Here is a 22,231-nt window from a genome sequence, read left to right as displayed (position 1 = left end):
AGGATATAATTAATATTATCTTGCCTTCATCCTCAACACTAAAAGGGAGTAGTTAATAAAAGCACACAAGTATTTTGTAACCTTGTTATGGCATAGGCACACCTGGAGGAAGGCAGCATCATAAAAACTTTAGGCATAAACTAGGGAAAGCAGAGAAGAAAGAACCATTTGGACCTCAGATTCTTTTACTAATGGGCTCTCAGGCCTGATGACCTGCACTTCAGTGACTGCAAGTGACCAGGTAACACAGCCAGTAGTGCAAACTCTTAGCTCCACAGTATTGTGTCGTCACAGCTAACTTAGACTATGGCTGCAAAGGACTAAGATTTCCCGTACTAGTGATGCTTAATATTGTGTAAGAATTGCCCATTAGCAAGCGTGTTGCTGGTGAATTAATTTAGCAGGCTATTTAGTTTTAAAGCTGGCTTGATTTGCAACTCTTCTAAACATTCCCATCACAGAGATCTCTACCAGCCAAGTTGATATGAAGATACACTCAAACAAAATGGCAAGACCTACCTAAGCTGCAGCTGTATCTCCTGTCAGCTCTGTTTAAGTACAGTTTCATCTGTACATTAAAAGCTGCAGCATAGCCAATGGCTACCTGTGAACTTCGCAGTAATATTCCTGCTGCCCTTTGATTTAGGACTTGAAAAGCGAAACATTAGCTTGAAAGGTGAAACACAAATTGCTGGGGCAGGAGGTCATTTGCTTGATGTTTTTATACCTTGGGAGTCCTATTTGCAAGCTCTTCTGACTACAGTAGCTTCACGTTTGCGTTTCAGTTAAAGTGGAGTGCTCTTGTTTGTTAAGATGATTCCAGGTGCTGAAGCTGCAGGGAGGAATTCAAACATACCATGGTGATCATTATAACCCACATGACCTGGCAACTCTATCCTAATTAAGAATGCAACTTCTTAAAGATTTAACCTGGCCCTTGCCTGACAATGGGATCCCAACCATGTTAGATTTGTTTAATCTGTTTTAATAAGGGCAAGGAATTAGAGCGGCCCACTGACTCAGCCACAGTTTCAAGGAACAGTCTCAGAATTAAGACAACCCTCCTCCATTTCAGACTCAGCTAAGCCTCAGTCTTTTACATGGGGAGCTTGTAGATCAGTCTCCTCATGTTGCCCTGCCTACCAGTTTATTTGGAAACCTCCTTCTGCTCTACTGCAACTAAGCACAGAATTTTGTCTCATGGTCAGAATGAGCTCAATGTTGTTAAAGACATTTTGGTCTCAGTTCCTCCACCAAGGTGACTGTAAACAACTGTAGCACATCTACATTTACAAGGGAAAATTGTTGGAGAAGAATGTTATTTGAAAAAGATGTTATGCCTGTTTAAAAGGCCAGCTTGAGCTATAATTAGGCAGCACTCAGCTGGATGCAGAGGAGGTCCCTTAGCTGTAATGTAATACTTGTGTGGAATAAGACTAGAAACAAATTTATAATGCCAGACCACAAAGCAACTAGAGTTAAGAATAAAATTGGGCAATAGAACAAAATAAGGCAGGAATGAAATCTACATCATGCTTACTACCCACTTTTTAGCTCAAACCTACCTTTTAGCCTACAAATGAACTCCCTCCACATTCAAATATTTCCACTGTAGGAAGGGAAAGAGGTGAAAGTAGAGTGGGGTGGCTCTGGGGAAGCTGGGACCATGCCAAGGTGTCCTGCAGCACTGGAGATGCTGGCAGGGGCACAGCCACCCTTAGAAGGAGGCAGGAGTCACGGCAAGGCAGAATCCTGCAGGTCCACCCCAGCTGCCCAGCACCGTCCTTCCTTGCCAGGAAATTTGCTTCCAGCCAGTAGCACCTCAAAAACAGACCACTGCTGCTTGGTGTGGTTTTGACCAGATATGAGTAGCTCCAAAACTCAAAATGGGTCTCAGAGGAGACCAGGCAATATGTAGGGCTCTGGGAGGAAGCCCTATTTCAGGCACCTCCATCTCCTGGTGGACCCCTGGCCATTGTTGGTTGCCCTGGGGCATCAATTCTGATGCAGACAGGTAAGAACGGGACCTGAAATTCATGCTCAGCCTGCGTGTCCTGGAGGTGGTCACTCTGACCTGCTTCCAGGGCCTGTGGGCAGCCAGCGCTGGCCGGGGACAGGAGTGAGCCAAAGAGCTCCAATTCCAGGAGTCAGGCACATGGCTGGACCTACACAACCTACACATCCATCTCGGGTCCACAAAACAAGACCGCGGTACTGTGGCTGGAGCTACCCTGCTGATGCACACCCTGTGTTTGATTAGCAAGTGTGAAGGACTTATCAAGTTGCAACTTCCTTTTTTGTCTCATTAACTATTTCGCTTTACCATGGGATGTGTAAATAAAAAGGCATCCCTGAGCTGTACTGCTGTCTTATTTCTGCCTGGCCTTGGGAGTGTTCGTGGCACTGCCCCACTGCAGAGAGGTCTCAGACCATGGGCAGCACAAAGGCACAACATGGAGATAAACCAAAACGTGGAGATGAACCAAAAGAACAGGTATTTGGAGACTAAATCCACCCCGTTTATCTCTCTGATTCAGCATATTACAAATTTTTGACCTTGTATCGATTTCTGGTTTTAGCAGGGATGGTGTTTACAAGAACCAATTGTAACTTGACCTACTTACGCTTTCTTGGTCTAAGAATAGCTCGTCCTGGGCTTCCATTGCCTGCCAGGACTGACAGCTGCTCGTGAGATCACTATCAGACATATTTTAAAGGGTGTTTTCCACTTAAGGAGATCTACAAGATGCCTTTTGCCTTTTTTAGGTTTCACTTATTGCTATAAAAAAATAATAATATTCATTTAGAAGAGATTGTGGCCTAAAAATGACCTTGCAGAACACATCCAAAGGAACTGGTAAAGCAAAGTGAGAAAGAGAAATAGCAAAGCAGGACAGATCTATGTCTGTTTCTTCTTTATTTTTGGTTTCTAGGGTCTCAGCAGCAGCTTGGACATCTCTGCAGACTGTTCCCTTTTTTGGGTTCTTTCACCCAATGCAGAGGTGTCTTTGTGAATGTTGGTCCATGCCTGGCCACACTTACATCCTGTCTTTCTCACCCTCCTGCTCCAAACCCCTGATACCCACACAACACTGGCAAAATAAGCGGCACTTCACTGACCAGCCCTGGATCTGCCCCACTGCCCACCCCCCTGTCCTGCCAACACAGCCAGTGCAGAGTGCGACAGGGCCCACAGCCAGCCCAGCGCTGCTGTGGGTGCCGGCACTGGTGGCTCTGCTCCCACCAGTTCTCTGTGGGTTTCTGGGTTTGGGGCTTTTCAACCGGGTTTGGGACTTTTCAACTTCAACCTAATGTGTTTTTCCAGAGATAAATCCGTTCACTGCCACAGCTTGCCTACAGAGGTTATGGGACCTCCCTCCCTCCATGGAAATCTCCAAAAGCTGCCTGGACATGGTCCTGGGCAGCCTGCTGTAGGTGTCCCTGATTTGAATTCATATTTGAGAGCAATCAGAGGAGGAGCCTCAGTTCCTCCCCTCTCACAGGGTGAAGTCCATGCATCTCCCCTGGGGCATTTCCCAGGGGTGCACTCCAGCTGCATGGGCCTGGATCTGCAGGCAGAGCCAGGCTGGTTGTGCAGCAGGTAACTCCACCAGGGAATTTATCACCAGGGCTGGCAAGGTGCAGACAGCCCATGTGCCAGTGCTAAGCTGCAGCAGTTTGTGGCAAGGCCACGAGCCCCATCAAGGGCAAGGCCAGGCTCACAGTATCCCACCCCTGCAGCTGCACACCAGGCCCTTTCCCTCCCTCCAGGCCACCCAGACCACTACCCCACTATGCAACACTGCACCACTGCATACAGGGAAGTTAGAGTAAATCTCTAATTCTCCAAACCTTCCCAGACCAAGGATACAAATTATCTGACACTGTTCTAAAGGCAGGAGATGGAGAATGGAGCACCCCTGCTTTTTTCTTCTTGCTTCCACTGCTGCTGTGGGGACTCTACATGGCCAAGTACACACCCTGATAGGCCATGGACAAAAACTCATCCTGATGTCTATCTGAGACAACAGCAAGAAAGGAAGATTTTATTTGAAATATGAAGACCTCATCAGCTGAATGTGATGCCTATTAATCTGACATTTATTTGCATTAAGCTAGTGATATTTATTAATGCTCATCATTCACAATGGACATGTTTTGCAGAAACACGTTTTGATCCGTCATTTGTTGTCACCTGATTGCTGTTATTAACTGCTATGGCCTCATGATTTGCTGCTTTTGTGTATCATAGATCACTTGAATCGCACGTGATTGTCATCTTCCTGACTGAGCACTGTAGATTTTATGAACAGGAATCTCTTTATGTCCTCAAGAAGTGCATGCAGATAAATTAAAATTCTTAATTACTATCTCTAATTTATAAACTCCCTTAACTATTTGTTAAGTAAAAGTTGTTCACAACACCCAAAAAGAAATTTCATTATGTACCCTTTCAAAGACATTATTTTCATCACTATGTTTTGTTACTACAATGGTAGTCTCAGAGTATCAGAGCTGCTTGAGAAAGCACTGAGCAGTTAAGTAACAAGAATATCCCTAACCTGAAGAACTTGAACCTATGCACAAGAATATAAAAAGATGTAAAACATATAGATCTTATTTGGATCAGATAAATAAAAAAAATAGATGAGGAAACACAAGAAAACTAATGGCACTACTGGTTGGGAGACTGGGAAAAAAAATCTACTGGCACAATCCAATATATTGTGCTTTATTCAAATTATCCATCAGAGAAAACTTGTGCATTCAGATACCTGGAAAATTTGTGACTCATCTGATGTGTACCGATAATAATATCTTACATACCTTTTTTTTTTTATCCCACCGCAGCACCTGAGCACTCACCAGTCTTCTGGAGTGATGCCCATGGAATCCATGGCTGTCATGATGAAAGAGGGAAATTATCCCATCAGAGCCTGGTCTGAACTGGCTAGTTAGCTGTTTCTTTTGACACAAGAGCTTAAGCAAAATTGCAAACTGTTCATAGAATCATAGAAACATGGACTATCCTGAGTTGGAAGGGACCCACAAAGATCATCAAGGTCCTGACTCCATGCAGGACCACCCAAAAATCTGACCAGATGCCTGAGAGTGTTGTCCAAGCACTTCTTGAACTCTGGCAGGCTCGGTGTTGTGACCACTGCCCTGGGGAGCCTGTCTCAGTGCCCCACCACCCTCTGGGTGCAGACCCTTTCCCTAACCCCCAGCCTGACCCTCCCCTGTCCCAGCTCCATGCCGTTCCCTCAGGTCCTGTCGCTGTCCCCAGAGAGCAGAGCTCAGCGCCTGCCCCTCCGCTCCCCTCGTGAGGGAGCTGCAGGCCGCCATGAGGCCTCCCCTCAGCCTGCTCTGCTCGGGGCTGAGCAAACCAAGGGACCTCAACTGCTCCTCAAACATCGTGCTCTCTGGACCCTTCACATCCCTCTTAGCCTTCTTTTGGATGCTTTCTGATAGTTTTATGTCCTTCTTATACTGTGGTGCCCAAAACTGCACACAGTGCTCAAGGTGAGGCTGTACCAGCGCAAATAGCAAAGTCTAGTGGGAGCACAGACTACACTGCTTCTACAAGGAAGAAAAATTGAGGGATATCATATTTTCCAAGTATGTAAAGTGTTTTTTCCCTGAGTGTATAAAGAGTCAGCTTAGCAACACACACAGTCTATGGCCATGACCTTCACCCAAAGTTTCATGCCTTGTTTTTTCGCCTGGTTTCACAGAAAGCACCCCTCTGGTTGTCTTCACATCTGGCCCTTGGTTGTTTCCCTCCTCTCACAAAAAAGCAGCAGCTACCACACCTTTTCTCCCTCCTGAGATTTTCACTCAGAGCATTAGGAAACACCTTGGACACCAGGGTCCAAACACATCCCTTTGCCCACGTGCATTAGTTTTCTGCTGTCCCTAACCAAGGAGACATTCAGTCTTCCCTTGTTCTTCAGAATGGAAGGCAGCTGTCATGACTTCATCAAAATGTGAGCTACCAAATTGTAGTCTGATGTGAGCTTCTTACATCAAAAAGACCAAGAGAAAGCCCTCAAAATGAAAAGTCTTATTCTGACTTTTATTTACAATTAATATGGAACTTGGTGAATGAAAACAAGCTTGAAAAATGAAGAAAATGCTTCACAGAATTACATTATGCAAATTGCTCTAATGGAAAAGCCTGCTTGCTTTATTAGAGCCCATACTGTTTGCTCAACAGTCATGTTCCTAATCAGATTAATTGCTCTTGCTTCTGCAGTTTAGAGGAAAGCCAGGGATGCACACAATTGTTAATGTAGATTAAAACCAATTTACAACCTGAAAATCTGCACCATGGTCTGCGGCATCTCAGCTGAGCCACATACACCTCCCCTCCTCTGCTCAAGCTTGATGAGATTGAGAGAGGCAACAGTCTCTTGTAGAAATGCTGAAGTGTGGTTGTGCTAATGCTCTTGCTCCCTTTTTTAATTTAATCAGGCTCTCTCTCACAACAAGATGACACAAGTGCCCCAGGAATTGTGTTGGATATGCATGGACAACTACTGCGTACATAGTAGCAGGACTAAAAACTTGTCCCCTAGATTTTGAGGACCTCTGTAGCAAATTCACACATGCAGAAAAATTGCTGTGTACATGCACAAGGTATAAACTGAATAAAAAGGCAGTTGCCCATCCCTGTATTTGCCTGTCTAGGAAACGTGATTTTTATTTAGGAACAGAGTGTTGACGCAGAGTGCTGTTCTGGTTAGTCAATTTGCCATGTACGGTAAAAGCATCCAAGAGCTCACGCGCTCAGGTTACCTATAACAAAGATTTCCATTGCAAACCCAGTCTTCATATGGGCTTTCCGTGTGAGAAACAAAAGCCTACTCAACAAGATTGGATCTTACCATGCTTCAATATGGTACTATAGTGCCTTTTTATACAGTAATAATCCTAATAGCACACATTTCTGGTAGTTCCAAAATAAAGTATCTGCAAAATGACAAATAATTGTCTTTCCTTGTACTCTCTCATACAGAAAATAACATGAGAAACATACAATTTCCTACTTATAAAGTAGACTTGTTTCTAGAAGAGCTGGATCTCAGTTTGAAACATGAAGTAAACCTTCAGATCATCAGGTCCAGCCCCCTGCTCTTGCAGGAATTTATGCCCCCAGATCACCAGGAGGGCTCCAAGCCAGTTAAATCAGCATACAACTGGATTTGGAGCTTGGCTTTGTTTTCCATCTTGTTTCACTTTTAAAACAGCAAAGGTCAAGGGTGTGCCATTACTGTGAATTCACGCACTAATAGGGAAGACTCAGCTCCCTGCATGCCATCAGTACCGTGATTACTTTGTGGAGAGCCTATGGAATTTTTAAGAAGAGAAGCCAGGCTTACTTGGATTAGTACTGCCAGTTTCAAATAGTTAAATATAATGAGTCATATCCTGAAAAAAAATAAATAAATTATTTGAATAGCAGCAAATATAGAAGTCTTTTGATTTAAGGCATTATTGTTCCCTTGGATCACATTTCTTCTGCAAGCACAAAGGCAAGAAAAAATATATTTTTTGTAAAAGGCCAGACCCTCACCTCATCTCAGGTTGCCAGGACCCACAGGTCTAAAAGCACCCTGAGGTGCCTAAAAAAAAAAAATCACAAGAATTAGTAGCTTAGTGCTAAATAAACTTGTCTCCAAATGGAGTTTTGATTCCCAAGTACATTGACTTGGCTGCTATTCTCTTTAAAACTGGAACCTGAGTAAGTGTTGGATTTCTCTTCTCTTCAGTGCTCATTTGTTTCATGTACGGGGGAACAGTCATTATTCAGAAGGTAGTGTGATAACTTCCTTGCAAGTAAGTCAAGAATCTCTTCTTCCCCTTTGAAATGCCTTAGATTATGAGATAGTTTCAAGTTAAAAAAAAATGCCAAGGAATGAAATTTCTTCAGAAGTGTCCTTTGAGTCAAAGATGAAAGTGATGCCCAGCAGGTACGGGCTAGCTGTAGTCAAAGAGAAGATGAACTCCCAGCAGAAGCTGTGAAATTCACTCCCTCTGGTTTAGCTACTGTGTAAGACTACACTGTTCTCTATTAATAATCTTTTTTTTTTTTTTTTTTCCTGTGCACTGGTTATACCAATAAATAAGCAGTAAATCTGCCTGTGAATCTGCCCTTTTATCCTAATTATCCTGGTGCTTATGGTGCTTTCCCTGAGAACAGGACTTAGACCACCAAAGACTTCATATGGTGACCGAGTGCCATTAAGGGATTACACATCTGCACACCTCTGCAGCAGGTGAAGGACACCAGGGCAGTGAGAGGGGGCACCGTCTTGTACCTTGGAAAGATGATCTTCCAGGTTTAGCAATGATCTGCTGATGTATCTGTGAGCATTTAGCATCTTCTGCCTCAGTAAATATTATAGTCTGGGAAAGTTCATTGATATTCTATGGAATTATATGTTTGAATTCAATGCTACGAATGCAGAAAATCTAAGATCCTCTTTCAGGAGGTGGAAAATTAACATGGAGAGGCTGGGTAAGCATCCAGACCAGAGATGCTGGCGGTAAAAGGAGTGGTTTTGAGAAAACCTCTTTCATCTCCTGCAAATCTGTACTACCCTTAAGCCTCTATTCCTTCATTGCCTTCATGCCAACCTCAGGGAAGGGAAGCTCAAGCTCAGTTTTGTGATGCTGACTCTATTGCCAGCTCCAGCTTCCCCAAGAAAGCTGTGCATGCAGAATAAAGACATGTCACAGCCTTTTCTGGTCAGGCAAGTTATAACACTCGATTTTTTTGGTGCTACAACATAATATAAATGTTGCACATTCAAGGGTCCTTTAATGGATATCAGGAAGGAAATGCCATTGTTGTCTGACTTGAAAAATTAACTCTTAAAAATTAACAGCGTTCCCAGTAGATCTCTAACTCACAGTCCTCTAAGATTGTTGAGGATCAGAGCATTCCCAGGCTACTTCTTGTCTCTAACTTCACAAGTATTTGCAGACGAATCTGGTATCTTCTTATCCCCCTCTAATACCTGGGAAATATGAGTTTGGAAGATCAAATGACTTTCCCCAAGCACCTAGCAGTCCCGTGACACAGTCTCCTGGCTCAGCTCCTGGGGTCCTGGCTATCATCACAGCTCCTCAGACCACAGCAGTTCCGTTGTGTTATGTGAGAAGCTGTAATAAAATAGCTTATTTCCATGCTTTCTGAGTATCCTGTACTTCGTGTACCTCCATCATGCCAGTATGGCTGGCAGTAACCCAATAAGCCCGTGCTAACTGCTGCATACCCAACCAGCAACCAGACAACACCGTAACCCCGCCATGCAAAGTGCTTTAATGCACTCCTTCTAAGTTAACTAAATGTTGCTGCTGTTCTCTGATAAATAAAAGCCCTCTAAACTGTTCCCAGTGGTACAGTACTGATCAGGGAGAAGTGTATCTCAAGGCAACTCCTTTACGTTGAAGTTTTATATAAAGAATATGCTGAAGCTTCACCATAAATAATTAACTCTCTTTTTAAATTATTAATGCCGTTTGTTGATAGCTTCTGTTTTGCTTATGGTGTTTCAAAGATGTTGTCTGAAGGCAAGTATAGATCTTATCTCTGATGAAAAAAAGCTTTGAAAATAGTCTAACACCTTTGCAGTTGAAAGTCTTCCTCCAGACAGGGACTTTCAACTGAAGTGTGCTGTCTGCGAGGCAGCGCTCCTGAGGAGGAAGATCTAAAGATCAAAACAGAGCACAGCAAAGTCACTGCAAACAAATCTGTTCTGTGTTTGACCAGCTAATGTCAACCACTTACAAATCCCAGAATTTTTGTTCTAAGGCCACAGTCAGAAGTATGCAATTATTGATAGAGATGGTCTGAGGCAATAATTGGCATTATTTCCACACTAACTAATACTGAAAGTGTTAATTCAAGGCAGCTCAGTGCTGAGCAATGAGAGAGCAGTCTGTAATACTTCATTTTCTTTACTGAAGAAAGAGCATATGGGCATCAAGGCTGATGGCATCTAACAAATGAGTACTATCCCCGTTTCTGGAGCCAATCATGAGGCTGCAGATAATTAGAACTGCATTCTTAAGCTCGTAGAAATGTGACAAAGCTTTTCCAATTATTCTTCTGTTTGGAAAGACTCAAGGTTTCCAACCAGCTGATGACGGGGCACCGAGAAGAATCTGGAGCATTCCAGTCTCGACCCTCCACAAAACAGAGGGCACAAATGCCACAGCTCTGGTGCCAGCTTTATGAGTCAAATACCTCCCAAAGCTCACTCTTCTAAGAATGGTCCTGCGTGGCCAAGAGCAACTTTTGTTGTCAGCCTCGCATCCTCTGCTCCTGATAGCTCCAAGCTGATCCTTCACAATATTTCTGTGCTGTTCCTTGATGCAGCTTGGTAACAGCATCTATCTGCCCTGCACTGAACACTAGGGATTTCATTTTAAAATAAATATATAAATAAATAAAGGGTTTATGTTAAAGGAAACTGAGAAAAATGAAGTATAGAATAATAATAATAATAATAAAATCTCTTCCTTACAGTTGGAAAGTTGACAATTGACAGCTTATAAGCAGAGTTCCAGATGTGGAAAAGCACCCCTCCACATCCTTGCCTTTATGCCGATAGTAAAATAACCACTTTCAAAATGCAGAATTAAATTGCCTCCTGTTACTGCAGTAAACCTGCAGATGAGCATGGGTAATCTGTTGTACTGAACACAGGCGTCTATTGTTTGTGTCATTATCTGCTGAGCACAGATTCCAGCACTGAACACAAATGCAGGGCATTGGTATGCCAGAGCTCCTGCACTCCACGGCTTGTGTTAAATGGGTTCACATAAGTGCTAGTGTAAATGGTCAAGCTCATTATTCCCTCCCAGGAATATGCTCGCTGGGTTTCAAATGAGAAGGAAGTGCTTCTGTTGACTCCTGCGGCTTCTTCAGACACCCAGAGCAGCACTTGCCTGCAGCCCTGTCACTGCAACGCGGCCTCCAGTCAATTAGGCCATTTCAAAATGCAAAAAGAATATTTGGTGTCACCAGCAGATGGTGAAGCTCTGGAAGGAGGTAGTCTGGATACATTTTCAGGGGAGAAGAATGAAAGAATAAGCACATAGAACTGAAATGTTGCTATACCTTAGAACAGAAATGTGGTTTTCTGGGTATGTTTTGCCTCGGCTGAGCAGTGGTGTACGAGGGGGCATTTTCCTGCACTGGATCACGGTCCTGTCTGCTGCAGTGAAATTTCCAGAAGACTCTACTCCTGGCACAGCCTAAACAGAAAAATCAAAGTCCTGAGAGCTCCACACCCGTATAAAGATGCGTACATCTTCTCCCCTCCTCCTGGTGGTATAGCACCTACCTCACATTGTGTTGGGGCACTGGTCTTTTTTGGGTGACTGGTCCATATTCTAAATGGGGCACTTTCAAAACTACAATATTACCTTCGGCTTGCTTTTGTATCACACTATTAGTTCAGATCCTTATCTTAGCAAGTTAGCATCAAAACGTCACCACATGATCAAAGCACTGGAATTTACACTACTTTCCCTCTTTGCTTGAAGAAGTGAAATTATTAACTAGGTTATTAAAATAAAATTTTAACACTGTATGCATTTAGAACATTTTGCTTCCACTAATTAATTTCCAACTGAATGCCCTGCCAGAGGATCAGCTTACTACTGAAACAGAGGTCACAGCATGCAGAAGCTTAATTGGAAGAGAAGAAGTCCCAGAGGGACACAGCCCCACTGCATCCCCACACCGGGCTGGACCAACAGCTGCCACAGGCCAGGCAGAGCTGGAACTGCATGAGATTGTGCAAATGCAGCTGCAGGGCTTTGCTGCTGTGGGGCTCTGTCCTCACTGCAAGCACCAGAGCATGCACAGGAATGTGTTATCTTCATAACGAAGAGCCTGTCCATGTGGCCTTCAGCCAGAGAGGGGGAAGGTTATGGGAACAGAGGTTGTGCTCATCCAAGGGGCCACATCCCACCTGCCTGACCACAGTGTTGGGAGCCACCATAGATGTCCCTGCTTCCTCAGCCAGGATGTCCACAGTCAGGCAGGGCTAACCTGGCTATCATGGAAAGGGGATACCAGCACGCACAAGTTCATTTTAGCGATCATTAATCAATATGACCGGGCATGTGACAAAACTCATCTGGAAAAAGCATCCATAGTTCAGTCACTTGCTGGGAGAAATTAGATTGGCATCCATCTTCTGCTGTCTCTTCCCTTTTTTAAGGGAAGCATGTGAAGGACTTGGTTTCAGGGACATCAGTCCATCAGCTTTGTCTGCAGGATATGGGACACAAACCTCTGAGTTCTTCCTTGAGGCTACAGGCTGATCCAGTAATAAGTAACTCAATGTGCAACATCCCCAATTTATAATCAAAATTGAATATTGGATTATTTTAATGAAATTTCTCAGATCTGCCACTTCTGCTAATTTGGCAGTCAAAGGACTAGGGAAATTTCCCTGTGGAAAACTTTGTAGTAGTATCACCAAATTAAAAAGCAAAATTCAGGTCTTCTTTAAAGCAATTTTAATTCAGTTTGCTAAAAAAAAAAAAAAAAAAAAAAAAAAAAAGCCTCTAAATTCTACCAGCCATCTTACAATACTACCAAAAGACTATTGTACTATTTTTGCAGAAAGAAAAGGTAGCAGTTCTTCAAATTCTCTTCTTTTAGTACAGAGATGAAAGGTCTTTTTCTTTACAAAAAGTTGCCAGCTCTTAGTAGACCATAATCCTTGTAATGGAGTCTTAAGGTTAACTGTCTGGGATGGGATATTTGTCTTTTGAAATGTCTTTCATGTTTGGATAAATCATTCCCTTCCCTCGATGCAGTACCTTCTTTTTTCCCAGCCATCGTTCAAACACCATCAGAAAACCTGTGAAGGAACTGTAGAGGAGAGACAACAGACGAAATTACAAGGACTTTTGCAAACACCTAAAGAAAATGCAGATGGGTGTTTGACGCAACATTTTACTGCAAAAATGTTTTATTAGCAATAGTCAAAGTAGGTCACTAGAGTCTTTGAAGTGGCTCTCTCAATCCACTGGGTGACACCACAGAATTTGCAGAATTTGCAGAGCAGAATTAAGGGGTGAGGAGTGTGCTCTCCAAACTCAGCGCCTGTCCTCTACTAAAAATAGACTTCAGTGAAAGAAAGCAGGACCCAGGTATGCGCATGGGCTTGACATTTAAGAGGCTGTCGCCACACTGGCATTAATGAAGTTTGCACTAACACTCGTCACTGCTTGTTCCTGGATGAAGTACATACGGATTCCTGGCACCCAAAAGATTCACTGCAGAAACAACACAGCAGAGGGGAGAAAAGGACATTAAGAAGGCATCTGTTTTGGGGGTGGGGTGGGACTCAGTCTCCTGAAATGGTGTCACAACAGGATTGTTCTGCACATCCAGACCCTGGACAATGGAAGAACTGCTGGGTCCTCCCTGTTCTACTTCACCTGAGCTATCTGGTGGTGCAGCTCACCTCTACCACAGCTTTCACCTGATAAAACACAGAAAATAAAACCAAAGGCCATCAGATCCTGTCCTGTGCTGACTGGTCTTCCCCGGACAAATTTGGGGAGGATGAGCAGAGACCAGAAGCTCTTCATGGAAGGCAGATGCACAAGGCTCAGTTTTAAGGCAGGGATTTGACCCACAGGGACAGGAGCTGTGTCACACCACCTGTAGGCAGGGGCTTCTTCAAGCACCACTCCACATGGGCAGCAAGGGCAAGGCTGCACCAGCCTGGGCTCCCATCGCCCTTGGCAGAGTCCAGCAGTCTCCTAGAAGACCTTGCCCATCAGACAGCCCCCCAAACCATGTGTCAGGGCCTGAAAGATGCATCCTGAGTTTGAGGACATAAAACCATTCTTCTGGTGGACTACAACTCAGCCTTCACACCTTTTCAGACTCTGTGAACAAAAGGAAATCTCAAAATAATAACTAACATCCTAAAACCACTGAGGATTTCCATAGAGACCAGGGAAGACCAGGACCAAGTACTGTGCAATGGACTTGGAAGCAAACATCATATGGACACCACACGGGCAGGATCCGGTGTCACTCCCCACTGGATGCAGTTTGCTCCACTTCAGCAGAGCTCCCTTCCAGGAAACCAGAACCTGAGCACCAGCCACAGTATGTGACATTTTTTAGTTCCCCAGAAAAATACTTACTGCAAGTCTGAGTGTGAAGAGACACCTAGTTGGAGAATTCCTTTTCTTTTTCCTTCCTGGTAGACCAACCTCCCCAAGAAGAAGTTGTTTTTTTACAGCATGTGGCAAGAATTATATTCATACCAAGCATATCAGGGAAAAGAAAAAAAAAAAAAAAAAAAAAAAGGAAATACAAGGCAAAGACTTAATGTGGTGATCTTTTGGTGTTTCCCAGAGCCTGCTACGTACCAACTTCTATGAAACCATCAATGCCTTTCTCTGTGCAGAAGCAAATCCTCTGGTAGAAGCTGCAGCTCTTCCACTTGTGCTAGAAAATTGAACAGACCAAGTGTGGTGGTTTTACCCTGCTGGGCAGCTGAGCTCCACCACAACCACTCTCTCACTCACCCTCCTCAAAGGAAAAGGGAGAGAAAATACAATTGAAAGAGCTCAAGGGTTGAGATTAGGACAGGGAGACTGCTTAATAATTACTGTCACGGGCAAAACAGGCTCACCTGTTTTAATAACATTTAATTTAAGATTAATAACATTTATTAATTATATTTATTAGAAATAATTATATTAACTATTAATTATAATTTATTGTCTATGACTAGCAGACTAGACTAGCAAGAACTAAAAACAAGCTAAAAACACCTTCTCCACATCCACCCTCACCTACCTCCTCCCCCTGAACAGCGCAGGGGAATGGGCAATGGGTCCCCAGCAGGCCAGAAGGCTGATGTGGCTCCAAATCCTATTGCATGGGCCTCATCTCTGCCTTTCCTGCTGCTGCAAATCCCTTTCAGTAGAATTCATCACCTGTGTATTTCAAAGGGGGTTTCAAAAAGTGAGGCTGGGCCCATGTTCAACTGGCATGTGAAGATGATTTTCAGCCTCGTACCTTCACCCTGTCCTCATGAGCACAGACCAGGTGGTGCTGCATGACACCCCAACTGCTGCAGTGGCTGCCCTCTGCAGAGCCCGAGGGACACCTCCCTTTGGCAGATGACCCTCAGCTGGAACCTGAGACCCGAAGCCAGTCATCCCAGCCATTGCACGTCTCAGCTGGGTTGGGCCTGTGGCTCCTGCCAGGCCTGGCGGTGGGCACAGCAGCATCCTAGTGCTTCTGTGCAAGCCAAGCAGGCAGATCCTTCCTGCCCAATGACTTAGACTAAGGAAAGCAACCAGAATAAAAGCCATATCTCTTCAGTGGAGCAAAGTGTATGTCACCGTTCACAAGCTGGTGCAGCTCAGAGATAAAATGGCATCTTGAGTCTGCACATATGAAAGTCATAGGTAGCCCTCTGATTGTTTTTCAGTAATACAGACGTTTCTCATGTCTGCACAACTAGACAAATACTATAGGGAGGAAGGCACCATATCTTTGTGAATGCTCATTCCTGTTTGACTAAATTCATAACCTTAATATCGCATTAACACGGCATGTACATTTATGCTGTAATTGCATTCCAACTGCCTGAATGCTCCTCTTAATTTGCTCATGCTCATGCTCTGTTTTGTTGTGAGTTATAAATCATTCTTGCTCTCAAGAAACAAATTAATTTATGGATGCTACAAGAGATAGGATTACCAAGCAGGATTTTTATTTATTTATTTATTTATTTATGAGCACATGCAGTGTATAAACTTTATTAAATGAAAGTAATTTCTTCAGGGAAGTCCAACAGGCACTTGCACTATGGCAGAGGGAGACGAATTACACAGATTTTTTAGCTTCAAAGAGCGTGGAAGTCTCCTTGTGACTGATTGGAAGGAGCTCTGCTGCAGATAATTCAGCAAAGCAAAAATACCAGTGATATCATGTACTGGTCCAGCTTTTCAATATTCACTGATTTTTCCAGGGCACAAACATTATGCACACATACATATTATCATCAGAAGCAATGGCTTGTTTAAGGTCGGTTGACGCTTTCTACTCCAAGCAAGCTTGGAGTAATAATTAAAAATCACAGAATCACAGAATCACAGAATTTCTAGGTTGGAAGAGACCTCAAGATCATCGAGTCCAACCTCTAACCTAACACTAACAGTCCCCACTAAACCATATCCCTAAGCTCTACATCTAAACGTCTTTTGAAGACTTCCAGGGATGGTAACTCCACCACCTCCCTGGGCAGCCCGTTCCAGTGCCTAACAACCCTTTCAGTAAAGAAATTCTTCCTAACATCTAACCTAAAACTCCCCTGGCGTAACTTTAGCCCATTCCCCCTCGTCCTGTCACCAGGCACATGGGAGAACAGGCCAACCCCCACCTCTCTACAGCCTCCTTTAATGTACTTATACAGAGCAATAAGGTCACCCCTGAGCCTCCTCTTCTCTAGGCTGAACAAGCCCAGCTCCTTCAGCCGCTCCTCATAGGACTTGCTCTCCAGGCCCCTCACCAGCTTCGTCGCCCTTCTTTGGACCCGCTCAAGCACCTCGATGTCCTTCTTGTAGCGAGGGGCCCAAAACTGAACACAGTACTCGAGGTGCGGCCTCACCAGAGCCGAGTACAGGGCTCTGTACTCATTTATAATTTTTTGTCATGTTAGTTAATTTTTCAAGGATGGGGTGTTTTAGTGGCTCAATAGTTTGAGACTAAAATGTAAAACATTCCTCACTTCATTACAAAGATCTATGTGTGGATGAGATATCTGGTTTCTTAAAAAACAGGAATAATCCATTAAAGCAAAACCCGTCTTTTGTGGAGGACTGACTGGCATCCATGCTCGTGTGCAGTCCTCTGTCTGCCACGTTTAACCTGTTTGCTACCATCCTCTCAGCCACGCACTGTTGAGTTACACCGTTGACTTCTGGAAGGCGCACTCTCAGAGTGCACTGTGCAGAATCAAAATAACTAGGTGTGGTGTCAGTAGATGGTGCTGAAGAGCAGCAACATCGACCTGGACTGCTGTAGCATCAAAAATATACCTGGAGAGTTGCAATGGCTTTTGCTAGCTGCTATTTACATAAATTTTCTGTGACCTGCATTTCTGGGGATATTGCACTATTTCCAGCCTTTGATACAAAATCACCCTTAGTATTTCTATAAAATCAATTTAACATTCTTAAATAAACATGGCAACTTTTTTTTGTACAAAAATAATATGCCTTTATTATTTTTTTTTGTTCGTCTTCTCTAATGCCTTCTTGGGATGTCATTTGTACTGTAATTCCAGTATTCATTATCTGCTGTCTTGGAATACTCTGGGTGTTCTGACACAGTGATTTATTAGAACAAAATACACCTTTATTACATCATTTTTACCTACTTATTCCCAGACTTTTTATGCCTTTGGAAACAGAGAAGCTAAATACATTTTCTGCTTTAAAAACTTGGTCTGAGACAGTGAAGCAACACACACACACATGCACACAACTCCCAATCAGCCGGCACTACCTGATGCAAATAAATATTTAAGCCTATTTTAAAAAAGGATCTAGAGATGATCTCACAACTCTTTGCTGGTATATAAAGAGATGCTCTCACATCCAAGCCAAGGTTCATTTCAGCTGCATGGGGAAGGTGCAGCATGTGATGGGAGAGCAGGCAGGAATGTGCAGAATGCATTTTTCCTCCCACATCTCCCACTGGTGGGGACATGGGCCAGCTTCCTTCCAGCTGAAAAGGTTTTCCCTCTTGATTTTCTCTCAGTTCAGATGCAAAACATTGCAGTCACTAGTGGTGTAAGTACTGGCCACCCAATGCAGTGGGTATGTGGTAGGTATTCTCTTTGCTGTAGCCGCAGTGATTTTCCTGCAGTGCTGCACGAGCTCTGCTGCTGGTATCAACAGCCGAGGAGATCAGCTGGAGATCAGCTGGAGAAATAAAGTTTATTTTGAATACGGTGATGTCATAAGCTTGAGTTTGGTGATGCTGACCCCAGGTCCTACATTTAAGATGAAAATATCACAACTGTTCCCAGCTGGTGGCTTAACAAAAATACACCAGGCTTGAAGGGCATGGGAACCTGCTCCTGGAGGCTGCTAACTCTCAGAGAGCTCTGAGTTGTAACTTTCTCTATTCACTCTTTAAATGACCAAAAGGCAGCTCATGAAAAATAAAATAAAATAAAATAAAAATAAAAATCAATTCTCCTACTTCCAGAAAGGGTGAATTCAACATTACTTTGGGAATTTAATGTCATAAAGAGATGCTACAGCTTAACTAAAAATTACAAATTTGGTTCTGAACAATCGGCTGCAGTGCCTTGACCTGTGTTTTACAAGAAAGTAGATTTTCCCTTCTGGCTCTTTTCCGTAAAATGTATAGCTTGCAGTCTTGAACAGTCTTTTATAAGAGAAAAAATAAATTGCATCTGGAGAGGCATGCAAGATGCACATTTTGGACACCACTGCACACAAATCTTGCTGAACCTCCCATGGGCTTCCATAGCTTCTAAGCAAATCTCTCTTTCATCCCTCCCATAAATCGTTAATCTTCCAGCTTGGGTAGTCCCTTACTACAGACACTAATGCATGTAAGAATGGGGCATTGAGCTTGGTTGGGATCTCCAGACCTGGGCTGATCCCACCCAAAACTAAGCACCCAAAATAATAAATCCTGATAAGGAAATATTTGCACCTCTAAGGGAGAGCTGAATAGATCCCCCCAGGGGATCTCTAAAGAGAGAGCTCAGGATGGTGAGGCTCCAACACCTCAAATGCTGCTCATTTGATACTATAGGTTTAGGTGTAGCCCCAAGTTAAAAATTAAATTCTATAACATCACAGCTCACCAGCTTCGCATCAGCTCTAACAAGTAAGTTGCCAAGAACTTAAATCAGCTGTATTTTGGTGAAAGACCAAGACAGTCCCAGGAGACTTCACTTTGCATTTTTAGGAATCTTGTGTCTGCTTGCTCAAAATTGTTCATGACTGATCATGTAGCCTGTGCTGCGTCTCTCTGTCAAACTTCCTAAATTGATTGAAATAGATATTTACAAGACAGATATTTATAACTCGATGAAATAGCCCACAATACGTAATGTGTGAGTGAACGCTGCTGACAAGGACCAGTATGCTTGTCCCAGACATCACATCATATAGAACCAAGCGTGTGCAACATAGCAAAGGTCAAAAACCTTAAAATAGCTGATGTCAAAAAGCTCGTCTTCTCCCTCAGACTGTAGTGCAGATAATGTCACCACTCAATTACTGCCACACTAATTTTTCCTTTTCCAACACATCATGACATTCTGATGCCAGATACTTCTTGACGTCCTTGTAACCAAACCTTGGAGGGAGGCTGGATGTCACACGTTTTTACTTGGATACTTGGGTTTAACGCAAGTGACAGCTGGACTGTTTCTCCACCTTACTCCAATATTAAAAAGATATTTGTGAAGGAAACTTCTACACACCTTCTCTCAGAGGTGCCCGATGATCTGGCATCTGTGATTCATTACCTGAACATTTGTCCCACCCATGGGACAGCCATCCCACGGAGAGCAGGCTCCAGGGAACCAGCACCCTGTGCTTTGGGGATTGCAAGGCCAGGCTTCAGGTACCTGTTCTGTCATGGACACACACAGGCAATGCAGCAGGTGCAGTCACTTCCTTTCTCTTGGGAAAACTTATTTTCTTGGCTGTGGTCAGCAAGGAAGGGTAGGACACCTGGCGTGAACAACCACTGAATTGTGGCTGGCCACTGTCCTGGGCTGCCTGAGGAGGCCCCGACCCCAACAGGGTCACACAGGGACAAATGAGAGCCTTATAGCAAGGGCATGGGGTCAGTGACAAAAGGACTGACAGAAAATATCAGCTTCTTCCTTATGGAAAGCTTGAAAGGCCTTCCAGACACTCTTGGTGACATTGATGCACACCCTGTTAGCTACCACTGGCGTGGCACAAAAACTTCTTGGCACCGAGCTGTATGAAGTTAGGTCACACCCTCTATCTGTGAAACATTTGGGAAGTTTTCAGTTCTGACTATAAACCAGCCAAGAGATGAACCTGTCCCAGTGTAAGCGATGAGGAATTGCCACAGGGACGGGTGGGCTGGCACGCTGCAGCCCTGCTGCCTGCTCCAGGCAGCTCAGCAGAAGTCCCGCTAGGCCCCATCTTTGTTTGGGGCCTGTTTTTTTGTTTGAAACAGATTACAATCTGCTATTACAGTCCTATTTCAAAAACCCTAGAACAAATCCATAGTTGATAGGCTGTGCTTGTAATCCCACACGTGTTTTACCCAATTCTTTTTCCAGTGGTCTGTATGTCGAGAGGATTAATTACTGCTTATCACCACACCACACCGCACCACGGCTCTGTGTTTGAAGGCTGAGCCAGTACATGCTTCTGTGTACTTTCAGACAAAATTGGCATTATGTTATCACTGATTGTACCAGTAATTATAGAGAATAAAATACATCCCCCTCAAAGGGAGCATTATACATGGTAGGGGGCTGAGTAGCCACACTAAAGTTAATCCAAATAAAAAATAATACCACATTTAGAAATATGACAGACTGCACCCCCATAAGCATGATCCTACAGCAGTGACTGTATGAGATAACCACTTAATTAAAACTTTTGGGTGGTTGCAGTACAAATGTCATGCCATCCAAACTTCAGTAATGGGTCTTTCCCCCTGGATTCTGCTGCAACGGAGAGTTCACACTCTTCAGATGCAGCCTGATCCCACTGATGGATTTACATTTTGATGACGTTGTATTTGTACTGCGAACACCAAACTGTATGAGTTAGATGGTTATCCCATCCCACCACTACGACAGGACAAAGAGCATCCTTGTGGGAGTGTAGTATGTTACATTGCTGAGTGTGGTGTTATTTCCAGGTCTGTATTCATCTTGACCATAATTTGGGAGCATGGCAGCCACCAGCTGAGCAGCAGGAAGCAAAGGTTGCACCCAGCTTTCAGGAGAACAGGGCTCAGTGCCTTCCTCATCAATAAAGAGCATTTCCCCTGGGGAAGCTGCCACGTTCCCTCCTGCTTGACTCTGCCACTTGGCCACTCTGGGACACTGCCTGAGCCTCCTCCTTTAGTGGAGCTGCTGTGACGTGAGCTGGTGGCCCAGAGTTCCCTTTGGTTATTTTATTTTATTTTTAATTATTTATTTATTGCACAAAGGGGAAAACCTCCACCTACGTTCCCTCTAATGGGAAATATTAGAGGGGATGCCGCCAACTTAAGAGCTAACTGACTTACCTGCCAAGGTTAGCACGCTGTTGCCAGCCTCTGACTGGGAGCACTTTCAATCACACCCCCCTTATAACTGCAGCTGCTGCCTCGGGCTTTCTCCTGTCTGCTCCACGATTCAGAGCCTCTGCAAAGGGCTCTGCTGTTTTTCTTGCGGTGCCTACAATAAGACTATATTTTCATGCCACACTGCAAACGGGATGTGCAGGCACACCAAAGCCCAGATACACGCAGCTGCTTTAGCAAAGCCCACGGAGATGCTGAAATGCCACCCAGCGACCACAGAAAGAAACTGCTGCAGGTCAGGCCACGGGCTTTACCTGGTATTCATGGAACCCAGCTTTAGCTGTGCAAATGTTAAATATCTAAAATAATCACCTATGACCCAACACAGTCATCAGGGAAGCATGCAGTGGCCCAACCACAGGCTTCAATGCTGTTTTAGAGATCTTTGGGCATCTCACCTGGCCTCCACCTGCTGCTCCAGGCTGGAGGTCTCCTCTAGAGCCTAGGTCCTATTTTGCCAGCCCCAACAAATGCCACAGACTCCACAGGGTGTCTCTGTTGACACATTTATGGAACTGAATCATGCCCCACAGAGATGCAGATTAGACAGTACCCCAGCAACTCTATTACACAAACTACACAGCTTGCTACGTATGGGAGCTAAATCCCACTCTGCGTCAAAAACTGCAGAGTTCTGGAGCACTCACCTACAGATCTATAGATTTACTTGTCATTTGTTTTATAACTACACATAGTTAATTAACAACAGGCAACAGTGGGTGGGATTTAGCTCCAGATTGTAGGCATCTGAAATTAGGTATGGAGAACTACAGCTTCATCCAGATGGCCTCTGCTAGCTATCTGCTGCCATCAGACTTCCCTGCCCCAAATGGT

General features: G+C 44.1%; 1 long non-coding RNA gene across 1 annotated transcript; it reads right to left on the bottom strand.

Annotated features, from left to right (window-relative positions):
* Positions 1 to 12,597: 12,597 nt before the first annotated feature.
* LOC106019078 (uncharacterized) lies at positions 12,598 to 17,290 on the bottom strand. Its single transcript, XR_001193637.5, has 4 exons — positions 15,077 to 17,290; positions 14,855 to 14,994; positions 14,422 to 14,500; positions 12,598 to 12,901 (listed from the first exon to the last, which is right to left on the bottom strand). It is a non-coding gene; the product is annotated as an uncharacterized lncRNA (long non-coding RNA).
* Positions 17,291 to 22,231: the final 4,941 nt, after the last annotated feature.

This window comes from Anas platyrhynchos, chromosome 1 (genome assembly GCF_047663525.1).
Source record: "Anas platyrhynchos isolate ZD024472 breed Pekin duck chromosome 1, IASCAAS_PekinDuck_T2T, whole genome shotgun sequence".
NCBI classification, from domain to species: Eukaryota; Metazoa; Chordata; class Aves; order Anseriformes; family Anatidae; genus Anas; species Anas platyrhynchos.
This window is presented reverse-complemented; position numbering and strand designations above follow the sequence as displayed.